This window comes from Carassius carassius, chromosome 19 (assembly GCF_963082965.1).
Source record: "Carassius carassius chromosome 19, fCarCar2.1, whole genome shotgun sequence".
In the NCBI taxonomy this organism is placed as follows: Eukaryota; Metazoa; Chordata; class Actinopteri; order Cypriniformes; family Cyprinidae; genus Carassius; species Carassius carassius.
The window spans coordinates 23,585,186-23,602,390 of NC_081773.1; the positions used below are offsets into that span (position 1 = coordinate 23,585,186).

The 17,205-nt window shown below is 35.6% G+C and overlaps 1 protein-coding gene across 13 annotated transcripts in view; it reads left to right on the top strand.

Annotated features, from left to right (window-relative positions):
* Nucleotides 1-809: 809 nt before the first annotated feature.
* Nucleotides 810-17,205, top strand: part of LOC132095426 (microtubule-associated protein 2-like) — a 112,783-nt gene continuing 96,387 nt past the window's right edge. For all 13 annotated transcript variants that reach the window (XM_059500401.1, XM_059500404.1, XM_059500406.1 and 10 more), the window contains exon 1: nt 810-895. The gene's annotated coding sequence lies outside the window, so the exon portion shown is untranslated. The remainder of the gene's footprint in view (nt 896-17,205) is intronic.

Genomic DNA, 17,205 nt, shown 5'->3' on the forward strand with positions numbered 1-17,205 from the left:
TGAGGGTGTGTTACAAGGGTTTGCCTTTATGTCCAATTTAAGGTCACATTTTTAGTACTTAAAGGGATATTTCACTACACCAAAATATGAAAATTGTATTCATATATATATTATACACTACATACATATACACTACCATTTAAAAGTGTGGTGGTGGTTCTTTCTTCTTCTTTAAAAAAAATAAAATTATATTAAAATCCTTCAGAAATCATTATGATATGCTGATCTTGAGCTCAAGAAACTTTTCATATTATATAAAATGTTAAAAACATTTGTGCTGTTTAATATTTTTGTGAAAATCTTAATACATTTGTTTTTAGGATTTTTGATTAATTAAAAGGTCAAAACAACAGTTTTTTTTTACATTATATGTCTTTACTGTCACTTTTGATAAATGTAGTGCATCCTTGCTGAATAAAAGTACCAAGTCCTTAAAAAAACGTACATAAATATGCTACATATATACGTTTTAAATGTTCATTATTGCACATTCAAACATCATTGTTATTGAAATTAACGGATATAGTACGTATATACAATATAATTTTACTTATATAATGATGATTTATAACATTACTATAATATGATTTATAATATTATTATAATATCATGTAATGATAATATTTAAGAACGTTGCAATATTTGCAATATTTTACACCTAATTCAGCGTTGTTGTTTTGCCTCGATACATTTTATATCGTTTTTCTCTGGACGTATGTACACGTAACATGCTGCAGCAGTAATATTGGCACGTCCACACTGTGATTTACGGTAATTATTCAGTAGTGGGCGGGGTTACGCGGCAGTGGGCGGGATCTACTGTGGGCGTCTCTACACCACCGGCGCTCACTGCGCTCCGAGAGAAAGCCTGCAGCGGACGCAACACGCCGAACAGGTAAACCGCTTTATTTCATTATTCACAGAAAGTCATAATATCGAGTTTAAACGGTCAGCACGATTTGCATATGTATTTTTACAAATTCTCTTAAATTCTCTCACACGCTGCTATTTCAATTCCTCTAATCCGCGTTTTTGAAGATGTTAATGGGACAGATAATCCTTATTGCTTGAGAAGGGACGCATTGTTCCATTCAGTGCAATGGTGCGGATATAGACTTGTAGGCTACTTCAGGCTGGTATATTATATATAACAGTCATTATTTCCTTAAGATAAGATGCTTAACTTTTGAGAATGTGAACCAACTTCATTTGATTCTTAAATTCTTCACTTTCATCTTTTTAAAAATGCTTCTTTGTACTGCAATCTATTGATTTCATATCACAGTTTTAGTCTTTATCTTTAAGGGAGTGCATTATTAATACAGCTAATCTGATCTGCATATGAAAAGGAGGAGACCTGGTTAAAGACATGATTTGGTTTTGTCGCAGAAGAGATCTTGCAGTCCAGCAGAGATGGTGCTGAAACATCAGCTACCCAGAATTAAGCACCTAAACATCATCCTTTTATTTTATCAGTACTGATTTTGATGTACTATATTTATGTATACGTCTCTGCTGAATTGTAGATATATATGATTGTGGATACCTTTGATCAGTGTGTTTTAAACACCTTCCATCAAATGCTATGCTGAGAAAGATCAGAATCAGTTTATGCTTTGCTGACCATCGCCTTGAGCCTATATAAAGGACTCCATCAGTGATGATGATGCTTTTTCTAAGAAGACATGATGCATTCCTGCATTGGCAGTCTGCCTGCTCACACTTATTCAGGAAAACAGAGCTGTGAGGTTCAATGCAGCGCCCTGCACTGGATGACTGATATCTGCGCAGTCCCTGTGTCCCTATATGTGTCAGCCATATATCTCCTAAAGTCCATCTGCATTCAAGTTTTAGCGTGTCTAAACGCTGCACCACTGGTCAGACACTTTGACCATCTGTTAGTAGACTGCCCTCTTGGTCAAATACAACAGATGTTCGAAAGGAGACAAAAAGTTGGACCCCTGCATTCACACACACATATCTTGGGAGGGGACTTCCCATTGACTTGTGTTGCTTTTATACTGAATGAATTATGTCTTCTGTTAATAAAATTAAACATAACCTTGAGCCTTTTGCATTTTTAGGTTTTCACTAAAATGGTAATTTGTACATTTAGTAAGTAATTCCTTTGTTGGGATGCTTTATTGGTTCCCATAATTTTCATCTTTTATTAATTTAGGCAAAAGAGGACCCTCACACAGAATGTTTTTAATTAAATGTTAACAATTTTAAAACGGCACATTTCTTAGCCAATAACAGTGATTTCCTCCCAATACTGCAGTTCACACAAAAATGAAAGTCATCAATTGCTCAACCTCATGTTGTTCGTTTTATTCCTGTATTACAAATTTGGATATTTTAGAAAAAGAAAAAAAAAATCTATACAGTAATATTTAAAAGGTCATAATGTTGTTTGGCATGTTTTTCAAATAACTTTTTTATGTTTTGCAGAAGAAAGAAAGTAATGCAGGTTTAGGACTACATTAAAATAAGTGAATTATTATGATAATTGATGACACCATTTTTGACTACCCCTTTAAGCAGGTATCAGGGGGTCTTTATTTTGCCTATTAAACTGGTAAAAAAAGGAAACATCAATTTAAATAATCAGGCGCGGACTGAGGCTAATAGATTTTTTTCATGTCTTTTTTAGAGGGACAGTTTAATATTACTAAAGTTAAATTCCTATAATTTCAGTCCATATGACACAATGCCCTGCTGCTCTAGACAATGTAGTGCAGAATGTGGACTGTTTTTATGGTGCCTTTCAATAGTTTGACATCTCCTGTCATTTAGAATAGAGTTTCAGTTGTGGATAAGAGTATAGAAAACATTTATTCGTACATACACAAAATATACAAGAAAAATTTCTGATCATTATCAATGTTGAACACAGTTGTGCTGCTCAATATTTTTTGAAAATATGATACATTACCATTTAGTCTGGAGTAAGATTTAAAAACAATAAATTAATTAATACTTTTATTTAAGAGGGGTGGATTCAATTGAATTAAGTGACAGTAAAGATATATTTATTACAAATTATTTATATTTCGGACAAATGTTGTCCTTTAACTTTGTATTCAACAAATACTCCAGGAAAAGTTTCACAGTTTCCACAAAAATATTAAAAATGAAAAAAGTTTCAGTATTGATAATAAGAAGAACCATTATTAATCACATATTATGATCACAGATATTAAATAATAATAATTAAGCAGCAAATCAGCATATTAGAATATCTTAGAATATAATGTCTTTCATCTTTAATTTTTACCTGCAAACCCCCTATCCCCCACCCCCACCATCTGTGTGTGTGTGTGTGTGGTGTGTTTGTGTAGTTTTATGTGTGTGTGTGTGTGTGGTGTATGTTATGTCATGTCTACCCCTTCACATTGTTGTGCATTTATGTCTGATTTTTTAGGAAAAGCCACTGAGTCTCATGCCCCTGAGATGAAGGGGACATTTAAAAAAATAAATAAAATAAAATAAAATAAGGAAAAGTCCAGTGGGGTTAGCTGGACCCCAAGGAGAGCTTGAGGGTTAAAATATTAAAAGTAATACTAAATAATTATATACATTGAGAGTTCTTGTTGATGAAGTTGTCCTTGAGCTGTACCGTTGGGGTTATGGGGGTACACTGAGCATACAAAACAAATCGTGTAAACAAAGGAATCCCAATTACATTATTACAACCTATCTTCAAACAATTGCTTCACCTCCACTTCATTGAGTGTTATGATTACATTAACATTTTAAAGAGAATGGTCTTTGTCCTTGTCTGGTCGTTTTCTGCTTATCCTGACTCAAAGAGCACCTTTGTATGATAGCCTGTCGTAATGGAGTGGTTGTTGTGCTCTAGTTTTTACTGTTTAGAATACGGCAAAAGGCTGGATATTGGAGCACTACTCAGTTTCAAACCCTTCTTTGTAAGTGAATTATGTAAAAACCACTAGCTGTGCTATTCAGAAGAGAGATTGAGTCATATACTTGGCCTGATTAGATCTGCATAGTATGACGTTGCGATCATTGATTTCCACTGACCATGAACACTATGAAGATTCAGGTATGCATAACACACCTCTAATGAAACAGTAGCGAGGCACTAATCCCAGCACCTCATGCACGCTGAATCAATGAGGCTTTAGGGTCTAGAACATTCCCTGAGTCAGGCGGACACACTCCGCTCAGGTCCTGACATGATGAGTCCTCGGGGGGCCCTATATGACCGCGTCTCCAAGCTACTGTTGAACTTCGAGGAATCTGCTTGCAATTGTGTATGGTGATACTTGTACAAAGGATGATACCATTCAAAATTTTAAGCTGGGTGAAACTGGGAAACAGTTTATATATAAACAGACTTATTAATAGTCTTAAATAATGTGCAACAGTGCATGTACACAAATTCACTATGCTTCATATCTTCGCGTTTTTACATCAAATTTTTTTGTCTTCGTTAAAGAGTTATAAGCAATGAACCTATGGAAGCCCATTTCTGCCACTGAATAAAAAATAAAAAAAGGTAATTACGACATTTTGTCTCACAATTCTGACTTTTATCCTCACAATTGTGAGTTTACATCTCAGAATTGCATCATATAAACTCGCAATTCTTAATTTTTTCCTAAGAATCATGAGATATAAACAATTGTGAGTTAAAAAGAATTGCGAGTTATAAAGAATTGCGAGATATAAAGGAAAAATTGTGAGATATAAAGTCACAATTGTGAGATATAAAGTCAGAATTGTGAGATATAAAGTCAGAATTGCGCGATATAAAGTCAAAATTGTGAGATATAAAGTCAGAATTGTGAGATAAAATCAAAATTGCGAAATATAAAATTAGAATTGCGAGATATAAAGTCACAATTGCGAGATATAAAATAAGAATTGCAGTATATAAACTTGCATTTGTGAGATTGTATCTCGCGATTCAGACTTTTTCTCAGAATTGTGAGCTATAAAGTACAGTTATAAGGAGAAAAAAGGCAGATACGTTCTTAGAATTATTTAAAAAAAGAAAAGTTTATGTCACTGACTTTATTCTGACTTTATAACTCTCGATTGCGAGTTTTTAATTCTGAGAAACAATGTCTGAATTGCGAGACGTGAACTCACAGTTGTTAGGAAAAAATTCAGAATGGTAAGATAAAAAGTCGCAATTACCTTTTTAATTTTTTTATTTGGTGGCGGAAACGGGCTTCCATATGAACCAAACCAACCAGTTACAATCACAACTTTACAAACTTTGTTTTAAAGCAACAAAAGCATTTGAAAATCTTACAAAAAGACAAAGATACAAGATAAAAGTACAAATTTGAATGATTTAATAGGAAATATTCTGTAAAAATTAGAACATAATATATATATAGATTTATATATATGTGCATGTAAGTCGGACACTCGGTTATCTAGTTTGGGCTTGGGCTGATTAAAAACTCATAGCAGTCAGCCTCTATACTAGTGACTTTTTGGTATTGGTCTTGCAGTGGTTGGCATGTGGTTTTTAACTTCACAGCTTGAAGTTGGTGAAATCATTGGGATTTTGTTAATTTGCCTTGATTACTTGCTGCAAATATGATTAAATTCAAAGCTCTTCCTATACTATACTGTCTGAAGCGAGGGAAATGTATTAAATGTTATTTGGTGTTTTATGTAATACATGACTTTCACATGTTTAAGAAAGGCATTGTGTCTTTGACAGGTTTGACCTTTGGTACCAGATGGATTTACATGAATTTTTGAGCAGGTAGAGTCAGTGTGTGAGAGCAGGAAGTTCATCAGCTTGTGTAAATGAGCATGATTATGTTCAGAGGGTAGCAATGGGCTCTCACTGGAGAACTGTTCATGGAAAGTGAGCTGCAGTGCTGTGGACCCCAAAACAATGATCTCACTGTTCTCCTGGAGAACTCCCTAAAAGCAGGTCTCATTAACACCCAATTACAGCAAGCATCTAACACTAGATAATGCACATTCCACAAATGTAGAATGAGTGGTGCCTCAGCCTAAATGTTTGAACATTTTCCCATTATAATGAATTGAATTTTAGTGAAATGTAATTTGATTTGTTAATTTGAATCACTGTGTATGTATGTGATAACAACAACAATAATGCATATTATTATTTTAACAAATGATTTAGAAACAATAGAATATTAGCTAATAAAAATATATAATTAATTAGTTAGATTAGTGCATTAAGTAGACTAGTGCATTAGACTAATAATAATAATAATGCATTCCAATTATATTCATTTATATTATTTATAAGTTATTTGTTTATTCATAGACAATTATTTCTATAAGACATATTATTTATTTTAATAAAACACTATTATATAATTAACATGTAATATTGGCATTTAAGGTATACTAACATTTATTTATTTATACATTATTATTTGGCTGGAATATATTATTTATACTCATAAAACACTGATTGTTAATTGATTTATTAATTGATGTATTCAGAAAATGTGAATTGACCTTGTGTGCTGGATGGAAACATGTCTGCTTTGCTGGGAGTGTCTCAAGGTAGTTGTTGTCATTGCGGAATGCCCTAAGATGTCTAGCGGTGTAATCTGTCTGCCACTGTTTGACTCTGAGCCGCCCATGGGCCCTTCTCGCTCCGTAGCCCTCCCCCACAAGCATGGGACAGAACAAAGGACTGGCTTTCTCTATACCTTGAACCTGCTCTGCAGGCAGCTGATGAGGAGGAGGCCGGTTATCAGTAGGGGAACCATCACCCCATCTGATCCATATATCCCTATAATTTCCCCAAGGCTTCCGTGACTGACATTAAGTTGTACTGTACAGGGTATAAGTTCAATAAGTTGAACTGTCCAGGGTTTCAGTTATAAAACTCTCCGTAGATTTCATCCTAAAAGTGTATGTAGGCAGAAAAGCTAGATTTTGCTTACGCACAAAAGTTTTCAGATTTATAAAACCATGCATATGCCAGAACCTGCACAAAAATCCCTTTATAAGTCCCAGTCAGGGAAAAAGATTGTGAGTAAGTGCATCTCCACCTCAACTCCTCCCCAAAATAACATATATGGAGCTTACAACGACTTGTTTTACTATGCATAACCTCAACTGCATATCATTTCCGTGCATATTCACATGCATGTGACACCATATTTAACACTGAGACATTAAGGAAATATGAGATGGGGACTATAATGCCATTTGTGGCATACACAATACTTTTCATTGCTAAAAATGATCCAGTATCCTTGTAATGTTTAAAATAAATATATGAAAATATCCATTAAAACAAAATGGTTTAAAGTTGTTCTCAGACAGATTTTAGAATAGAGTTGATCTCATTCTTTTACACTGGCCAGATAGTATTTCAATTGTTTAAAACAATTCAAATCAAATTTAATGTATGCAGTTTTGCTGATGAACAACTTTTAACTATTTTTAGTATAAACAAATAGGCCCATATTTTTGCAGTGTAAATACAATTATCTGGTTCGGCAAGTCACAGACAATGTATTTTAAAAAGGAAACGTGCAAATTTTACCAGTTTCTCCTAGTTATATCCTTCAAACATAGTGGTATTTTTTATTATGTTGTGGAGATGCCTTTACACAACATCAACACCTCCGTGCAGCTACGGTTGTACAGTAAGCTATTATCATCGGTCCTGTGCTGGACAATGGACCGTTCGACCACTGAATCCAGCGGTGTCCACCATATATCGAAGTAAGTGTGCATCATTGATCATTGTTCTTGCTAAAATATTTATCATGACGTAATCTGTAGTTTAGTGCACCTATAGCACTCCTCACTGTCATTAAAACATAGCATACCACAGGAAAATTATGTGCCTATTGTTAATAAAATTATGTAATTGTGTTTTTTTTTATTATGTAATTTCTGTGTTTATCTCCACTAATGCGAGTGGAGTATTTAATGTAAAAGTGTATATCGACATGAAAACAGAGTTTAAAATCATTGTTTACTTCAATACTTTTCTCACTCCAGGAAAAAGAGTTTGTACACATGGTCTAGAATGTCCGTACGCTGCGTCCTTATTTATGCCAAGTTGATTTTGTATAAATCACAATATGTGCATGGTAAATTGCCTACGCATGTTTCTATGCCCATTTTCTGCATACACAATTTTTATAAATGAGACCCCAGGCTATTCACTTTTTAGTTTTAGATACAGTATTTCCAACTTTAAAAATACCTTCAGGATTTTCTTATTTTATATGAGAGCACAGCCAATGCAGAGTTGCTATACCTCATAAAATATATTTTAGCACCTTTCACTGCTTCTTTTGAACTTTTTACGTGTCTTGAACTGAACCCCATCTGATCCATATATCTCTATAATTTCCCCAGGGCTGGAGGGCAGCGTTAGCAATGAAGGTCTTTCACACCCAGTTTATAATCATTTTATGTGTCTGACCTCTGAAGGAGAACAATTCTTTGCAAAGTTGGATATCAGTTTCAGTTTGGGAATGATGAATGTGTTATTGTCATAAAGGCAGATGCTCTATGTAAGCTAATCTGCCTGAAAGATAAATGTGTGTCTGGGAGTGTTTTAGCGTGCGCTTGTTTCACACGGTTCAATGATGTATTGAGCTGGGCAACTGTAGTGAGTGATTCAGAGGTTGGCTGATGTGACAGTGGGCATGAATGAGTTTTAAAGTGCAACATTTACAGTTTTATCAATATGAAAATAGACTGATGATCACAAGCTATATTTATGGAAGTTATAGAAGTTGTGCAGCTTGCTCCGTTAGAAAGGGCCTGATCTTTCTGATGTTGTGCAATGCAAACCTGCAAGATTGAGCAGTCTTTGCAATGTGGTCTTTGAAGGTCATCTGGTCATCCAAGATTACGCCAATATTTCTGACCGAAGTTGATGTGGTAATTGTAGAAGAACCTAGCTGGATGGTGAAATTATTCTGTAGAGTGGCAGGGAGGTTAAGAAGCTTAGTCTTTGCCAGGTTGAGCTGTAGGTGATGCTCTTTCATCCATGCTGAGATGTCTGCCAGGCAGCCTGAGATTCATGCAGCTACTGTTGGATCATCTGGTTGAAATGAGAGATAGAGCTGTGTGTCATCAGCATAGCAATGGTAGGATAAGCCATGTGCCTGTATAAAGGGGACCCAGTGATGTAGTGTATATGGAGAAGAGGAGGGGTCCAAGAACTGATCCCTGAGGAACCCCAGTTGACTAGTTGATGTGCTTTGAAAACCTCCCCTCCCCAGGCCACCCTGAAAGACCTACCAGTGAGATAGGATTGAAACCAGCGAAGTGGAATCCCTGTGATGACCAGTGATGAGAGGGTGGGCAGGAGGATCTGATGATTGACAGTGTCAGTGACAGTGCACTGTCCAGGGTATAAGTTCATTAAGGTGAACTGTCCAGGGCACTTAAAAATTCATATTTTGTTTCAGATACAGTATTTCCAACTTTAAAAATACCATCAGGATTTTATTATTTTATATGAGAGCACAGCCAGTGCAGAGTTGCTATACCTTTGAACTTTTTAAGTGTCTTGAACTGAACAGCAGACCTCTTCATTCTGTTGTGTGACTGTCACACAAGATGACTGAAAGATTGAGTTAGGTGAGTTAGAGACTCATATTGGTTACTGAATTTTCAGTGAGTGACCCTTGGGTTGTTCTGGGTGATGGCGTTTATTCACACTACTGTAGGCTCTGGAGTGGCAGAGTGTAGCTCTCTGAAGTGATCTGGATGCTCTGGATGCTTCTGTCTGTTACGTACAGGCAGCATGTAACCCTTTTGGCACATATTTACGTAACTTGTGATGGTGACATACAGCTAATCCATGAACAGACACTCCCCTCCCTGCATAACTGCAGCCTCAATGATTCCTTTCACTGCAAAAGCCATATGTCATGAAGTGTGTGTGTGTGTGTGTGTGTGTGTGTGTCCCAGACCTGGATCTGCTCCAGAAAACATTTTTAGAGAGACTTTAGGAGTCACCTTCTTAAATAATTTCATAACTGTCATCCTAGAAAAAAAGACTTGGGTGGCTGACATTTAAGCAAGACAAGTAAGGAAAATTTATCTTATTAAACAAGAGGTGAAAATGGCTTTCTGTTTGTCACATTTCAAGCTAATCTTTGAAAATGTAATGTTATTTGAAATTTTAGAAATCTGTAAAATGACATATTGAAGGTATCCAATGCTTTATTTTAATGACAGTATACAAAATGTTATTAAAATATTTTAAAATATTTTTTGTATTAAAGTAATATCAACCCAATTAATATTTAAGGTATTATTTTTTTATATGGTATATTTTGTAATTTTGGCAAACTAAAGTATCTCCCACTTTAAAAATACCATTAAGATTGTTATAGAATATACAGTAAAAATAGTAATACTGTAAAATATTATTTCAAATTAAATATGTTATAAATGTATCATTTTCATTAGCCATTACTACAGTCTTGAGTCACATAATTCTTTTTTTTTTTATATATATACATTTTTAACTATCAGTGTTGAAAACAGTTAAGCTGCTAAATATTTTTGTATTAACCATGATACATGATAAGTGTTAATTTCAAGTGAAGAAATGTGAGAAATAGCATGTTTCTCCCCATTTTTCCTTTCAGCTCCCTCTCATTTCTGCAGTGGATGCTGGTGGATTTTGGAACAGTATGTGGGTGTTGGTTTGTGCTAGCAGAAGAGCAGGGTGAGGCAGAAGCTAAGCCTGTCAGAGTCTGGGCTCCAGACAGCTTTATCTGGCTACTATTGAGCTGTCACTCCAGTCAATGCTGAGACTAGAAACATTATATTAGCAGTACACAAGTGCAGATGCTATTACTTGGCCAAGTTGAACATTTATTACATGCACTTGATACTCAAGAAACCTACACACTCTGAGCGTCTGATTAGAGTTATATATCATCAGTAAGATTTTTTAAAAGAATTTGCAATAGGAATGAATAATTAAATTCCATCGGAATACATTAAAATGATTGATTATAATAATAGTAAATGTTTATTGAGCACCAAATCAGCATATTAGAATGATTTCTAAAAGATAATGTGACGTTAAAGACTGAAATGTAGCTTTTACATGGCAAGAATAGATTACATTTTAAAAATAATAAAAGAGAAAAAGTTGTTTTAAAATTCTAAATATTTTACAGTTTTTACAGTATTTTTTATCAAATAAATGTAGCCTCAGTGAGTATAAAATACTTCTTTCAAAAACATCTCACTGACTACAAACATTTGAACAGGGGTCCCTAGAATGAATATACTAAAATGTATTTGGAATACATTTATTTCATGCTAAGTATACTACTAATACGTTTACATATTTCTGTACTTAAAGGGTTAGTTCACCCATATTTTAAAATTATGTCACATGGACTACTTTGATGATGTTTTTCTTACCTTTCTGGACATGGACAGTATACGGTACACACAGTTTCAATGGAGGGACTGAGAGCTCTCGGACTAAATCTAAAATATCTTAAACTGTGTTTCAAAGATAAACGGAGGTCATTAAGTGAAGTTATTAATGACATAATTTTGCTATTTGGGTGAACTATCCCTTTAAGTATACAGTATTTGATTGTTCTAAAGTGGATCTATTACATCAGGTGCACTTTAAATATCTTGCATTTAAAGCCTGATTTTGTTCAAAGATCATACAATCCTCATTAATACACATTTTAGGCTTAATATTAAGAAATGTGCCTTGTGCACAAGTAGTACTCCAAATAAAGTTTAATTATCATTTTTTATCTACTTAAACTATATATACAATATGCAAACAAATAATGCAAAAAAATGTATATATATATTAGTGGTGGGCATAGATTAATTTTTTTAATCTAGATTTATCTCACTGTGATCTTGAAATTAATCTAGATTAATCTAGATTAATCTACTTTAAAAGGGCTCATTCGAATTCTGCCGAAGGCATTCAGAATATGTGTGTTACCCAAATAAAACTGAGTGCTTGAAAAAGCTGTAAACCAATTCCATATTACACAAGGTGCAAACAACCTTACGCCTGTTTCACACATACTCTGTCTGCAGTACGTATGTGTTGCATATTTTTTTACGCACCCATGTTAACGGATTCCAGTTGCATTCCAGGAGCGTTGCGTCTGCAGAAGTGCAGCGATCGTTTACGTACCGAGTAGCGAACTGCAAACGCGTCCTGTGTGAAAGCACATCGAGTCCGTGCTGCACCACATACGTAACGCACACGGACTGCATACGCACTGCAGACGGAGTATGTGTGAAACAGGCGAGAGCAGGGCCGTAGCTGGGGTCAGTGGGGCCCCAGTGAAGGTTGTACCAGTGGGCCCTGTTTGAAATTGTTTAATATGTATGTTCGTTTATTTATATTTATTTGTGCTATTTACACAATGTTTAAGTTTTTCTCAAGTTTGTAGGTGTCAAGGTACATAAACCAAATAATTAAATGTAAAATAGCACTGGATAGTCTTCAATGTAAAAATGAAATATACACTCAAACCTACATTTATTCAGACATTTCTCACATTATTACAGTTTTGCTATATATATATAAAAAATTATATCTGGTGTCTGATTAATTTTCGGTTTGACTGTTAAAACTACAAAGTTATTCAGTCAAGAGCAGTGAGTGATTTTCATTTTCTTGGATTAACATTACAGCAGTCAGTAGCTAAATTAGGCGCGGCCACTTTAAGAGCCGATGAACGCATCCAATATAATACACATCCCATTTTTTTCCTCAACTGTTTACTTTCACTTAAGAAATAACTGACAGTTTTTTCGAGCATAATTTCCAAGGTGGATATTTTGACATATTTTGTATGTATTTGTCGGCACAAGAGCAAAAATAAGCAAATTCGATGTTCAAGTGTTTTGAGACGCCTTTCTCTCCGTGAGCCCTGAACACCAGAACACCGCGAGTACTGAATTGGGCTCTTTCATCTTTTTTTGCATCTTTTTGTTTGTTCAAACTGCGATTTGTATTTGTTCGTTCAGGTGCAGGAGGGACTTCGAGGAGAACTTCGCAGAAGAGAGCTCGGTTCAGTGTTGCTGTCCGTGATACGCGGCTCTCGATCTCTCTCGTGCGCACCGAACACAGCGCGCGAGTAACCAGCTACTCTGTTCAGCTTTTCCGCGTCTTGTGTTTGGATGCTTTAATGTTTAAATCGACAAGCGGTAAGGCTTAAAAACACGTGAAAAAGATAAGCTTTCGTGACGATGCGCAGCAGTGGCCCGTCAACTGTCCTGAGCATCTTTTTAGGCTGGCCTCAGCCAGTCGGTTATATAAAATATCAAGGTGAAAGTCATCATAGCTTGCTTAGTATAGACCCAGCTCCCAACCCAACTTTGAGAATAGATTAATGGCGATATTTTTTTTATCGCCCGATAAAGAGTCTCACGTTAACGCAGCACGTTAACGCCGATAACGGCCCACCACTAATATATATATATAATATATATATATATATATATATAATATATATGATTAGAATATTTTCTGTTAATTTTTATTTCCTATGCCTGACTTTTGAATATCGCTCTATTGTGTCCTAAGAAAACCACCCAATTAGATTTTGTCTGAAGATACAAGTAAAAATTAATACCTAAAATAATTAATAATAAAAATAACAACATTATTGTATTAGAGCCCAATGTTGGATAGAATGGGACACAATATTCTTCTATAATTTCCTCTTATTGGCATTGATAAGGGCTGATAAAGCTGTGTGCATTCAAGCTTGTCTGATGACATTGCTCGGTTGTTTGTACTTTTTTCTCACCAATGAGTCGGTCGATTGAAGATTCCTTCCTGTTTGTCTCTTTCATTTTGTTTGCGCTATAATGACCTTGTCCAGTTTTTTGTTTTTGTTAATTATCAGCCTCCATTGAACACACATTCTTTACTTTCTGCTGGTCAGCTAGATCTTTTAGCGGTTCACCGAAATGCTCTCAACAGCTATGAGGCATGAAAAGCACAAAACATTAAATGGAATCTGAAAGAACATAAAACTTTTCTTCTTTTAATGAATTCCTTTAGCATGTAAGCATTATTGCCATTGGTTAATGGCGCAACCCTCCAATGGTCTGAATGTGTGCGTCACCACTGCCACTATTGCCATGGAAACAGTAGCCATGTGACTCCAGAGTATAATGAAGACTGTGGAACACACAAAGGAGCCTCTACAAAGATGTGTCCATGTGGAAGTAAACCATTGAGGTCTGGGCATTGCAGTATGTTTAGGTCGCAGAAGATGGCCTGGACTTTCGGTTCAAGTGCTAGATTGGTGGCTGGGGAATCCCTGCTGCTGAAGTGAAATGGGGTTAAGGCGTAGTATAACTGACAGTTGTGACCCACTGAGAAACTACTCATTTGTAACCCAGAGACTTTGATTTTAATAACCGTCAATTTTCATTTTGCAGATGTGATTGCGATTCTACTAGCCCTACCGCACCGGTTTTTCTGTTACCACTAGCTACTTTGCATTTAGGGCTGGGATTGTTTTCTAATGCTCAATTACAACTTTTAAAGGAGATCTATTTTGCCCCCATTTGATAGTGTGTAATTTAAGTCTCAGGTGTCCCCATAATGTGTCTTTGAAGTTTCAGCTTAAAATACCACACAGATAATTTATTATATCATTTTGAAAATGCCTATTTTGAGTGGATGCAGAAAAAACGCTGCTTTTGTGCATGTACCTTTAAATGCAAATGAGCTGCTGCTCACGCCCCCTTTTCTAGAACCAGATTGTAGCACTTAAATATGGAAAAAGTCTCATTTTCATGATATGTAACCTTTAAGTTACTTCCTATTAAAATCAAGCTCATATTCTTCATTAATAGGATCACCAACAGTAGCCAGTCATCCTTCAGTGAAAAAATATAGTCAGTCTCAAAAGAAATACGGTTTCTTGTTATTTTTGGCAAATAAAGTTGCCACAAATTGGCACTTCATGGCTGTTGTTGTACTAGTGCTTTAAGGAGCAGCTAACCTCAGATGTTTGGATCTTTGGATAAAATGTCCATATTAAATAAAGAGCACTTTGAGACCTATTATGAAAAAACACTAATGACGCAATAAGATACATTTATAATGCGAGAACAGAGAGGGCCAAAGCTGCATGGAGCTTGAAATGCATGTTGCAATACAGTTAAAATGCATGACTTGTGATGATATAGATCTGCTATTGACTTTAAATTGTGCAGTATGAGCCAAAGGGCTGCTTGTAACATGGCTGTCCAGTCGCTTTTATGTAGCAGCAAGAACTCATGAACTCAAAAATTTATGAAGCTTTGTTTTATTGCCTTATGACATGCTGAGGTTTTCTGTGCTTCTGAGTAACAATTCCCTGATTAAATTTCAATAGTGACTTGTGGTGTTTTGATTACTTTTAAAAAACAATTTTTAATTGAATATTCAGTATGAGTTCAGCTCTGTTGACAGCATATGTGGTATCAGTACTCATTCCACAATTTGTAAAAAGCAAACAAAAACAGCGTACTGTTTAGTATCACTTAAATTTAAATCAGTGGGGGTGTCCTGGAGGGTTTAAAAGCAGAAATATGAAGAATGATATTAAGCATTAATATGAAATCAGCCATATAAAAATGTTTGTTATGATTTGAAAATTTGGAATGGGACTATTTAGAATTTGTGGATAGTAAATGCAGCCTTGGTTAAAATAAGATAAAATACAATAATAAAAATAATCATCTCCAAACTTTATAATAGCGGTGTGTGTAGTTCATTGTTTAGTAGTTGGTCTCAATATGACAGTGTTAAATATATATCCCGAAAAGAAAAAAAATCATCCTTTTAAAATCTACTAAAAATTTGACTTTCACATCACTAACAGCAAGAAACAATGTATTTGTACAAAAAAAATTGGCCTGCATAATTAGATAAAGAAGCAGATTTATCTTTTTGAAACATCTAATACACTTCTCTCTTCCTCATAAAGCTTCACTATGCCCACAATAGTGATTGTTTCTCAAAGGCAAGAAAAAGAAAGAGATTTAGAAATCTTTCCTCTCTTTTATAAAGGAATGCTTTTACTGTGTTGTGTGACAGACATCTGAGAGACTGCAAGACGTTGGAGGAGCAGCCATGGCAGGCGTAACACGTTCCTTGAGCAACTAGTTGATTGTGTGTGGGCTGAAGACAAGTGTGTGTGTGTGTGTGTGTTGGAGGTGTATATGTGGGCTGAAAGACATTAATATGTGTTGCGTCCTCTGTGTGGGATGTGAATAGGTGCAGGTACAGTAAGTAGGTGGAGCCGAGGGGTACAGAGTGACCACAGTGACTCATTTTGCCATTACCCAGAATTCCTCACTTCTTTTCCTCTCCAAACGGTGTGGCCAGAAGGGGTGTCAGAGCTGTGTGGGGGGAGATGTGACGCCCATGTGTAGGCAGCAGTGTGTGGGCTGCCGCTCTGTAAATGTGTATTGTTAAAGAGCCAGGCCCGTGAGATCACTCTCTCCTCATCTGTCGGGGGCGGACCACTCTCAAGCGTGCCACGAGCTCAAGGTGGCTTGAGGTTTCTGTGAATCGTGACTGAATTTTCAGTAGAGAATTTCTGACCACATTTGGCGGCCCACATGGTAGTCAATAACAAGTTTCACAAGCTTCCATTCCAAAATGTTTTTAGTTTTATTGCGCCTATGAAGGGGCTGATGTTGAGATTGTAAACTGACTAATGAAGCACTGCTCAAGTCTTTTGTTTTAAATAAATGTTGCCTTAAATAAAATTTTACTGAAGCAATTTCTAACAGTTTAGCAGTTTTTGTGAAGTACAGACTGAAATCTATGTTGTTAACCTGAGAATCATTATGACTGGGATCATTTAGGAACTTGGAATTGGATCAGTGAACAATTTTTTTTTTTTTTTGAGGAGGTTCTTTTCTGTGAACCAGTTGATTTGAATCACGGATCAAACGGAGTGATTCATTCATGAATCAGAGTTTGACTTACTGACTCAATTATTCATTTTGAGGAGGTTCTTTTCTGTGAACCAGTTGATTTGAATCACGGATCAAACCGAGTGATTCATTCATGAATCAGAGTTTGACTTACTGACTCATTGAATGAATGAATGAGAATGAATCATCATCAAGCAGCTTTGTGTTTTTCATTTGTGGTGTCAGTGCTCTGTTGTGCTTATCCAAGGCACATGTTTCTTGAAGCATCTCTAGCTGTCGGTCCAAATGCCG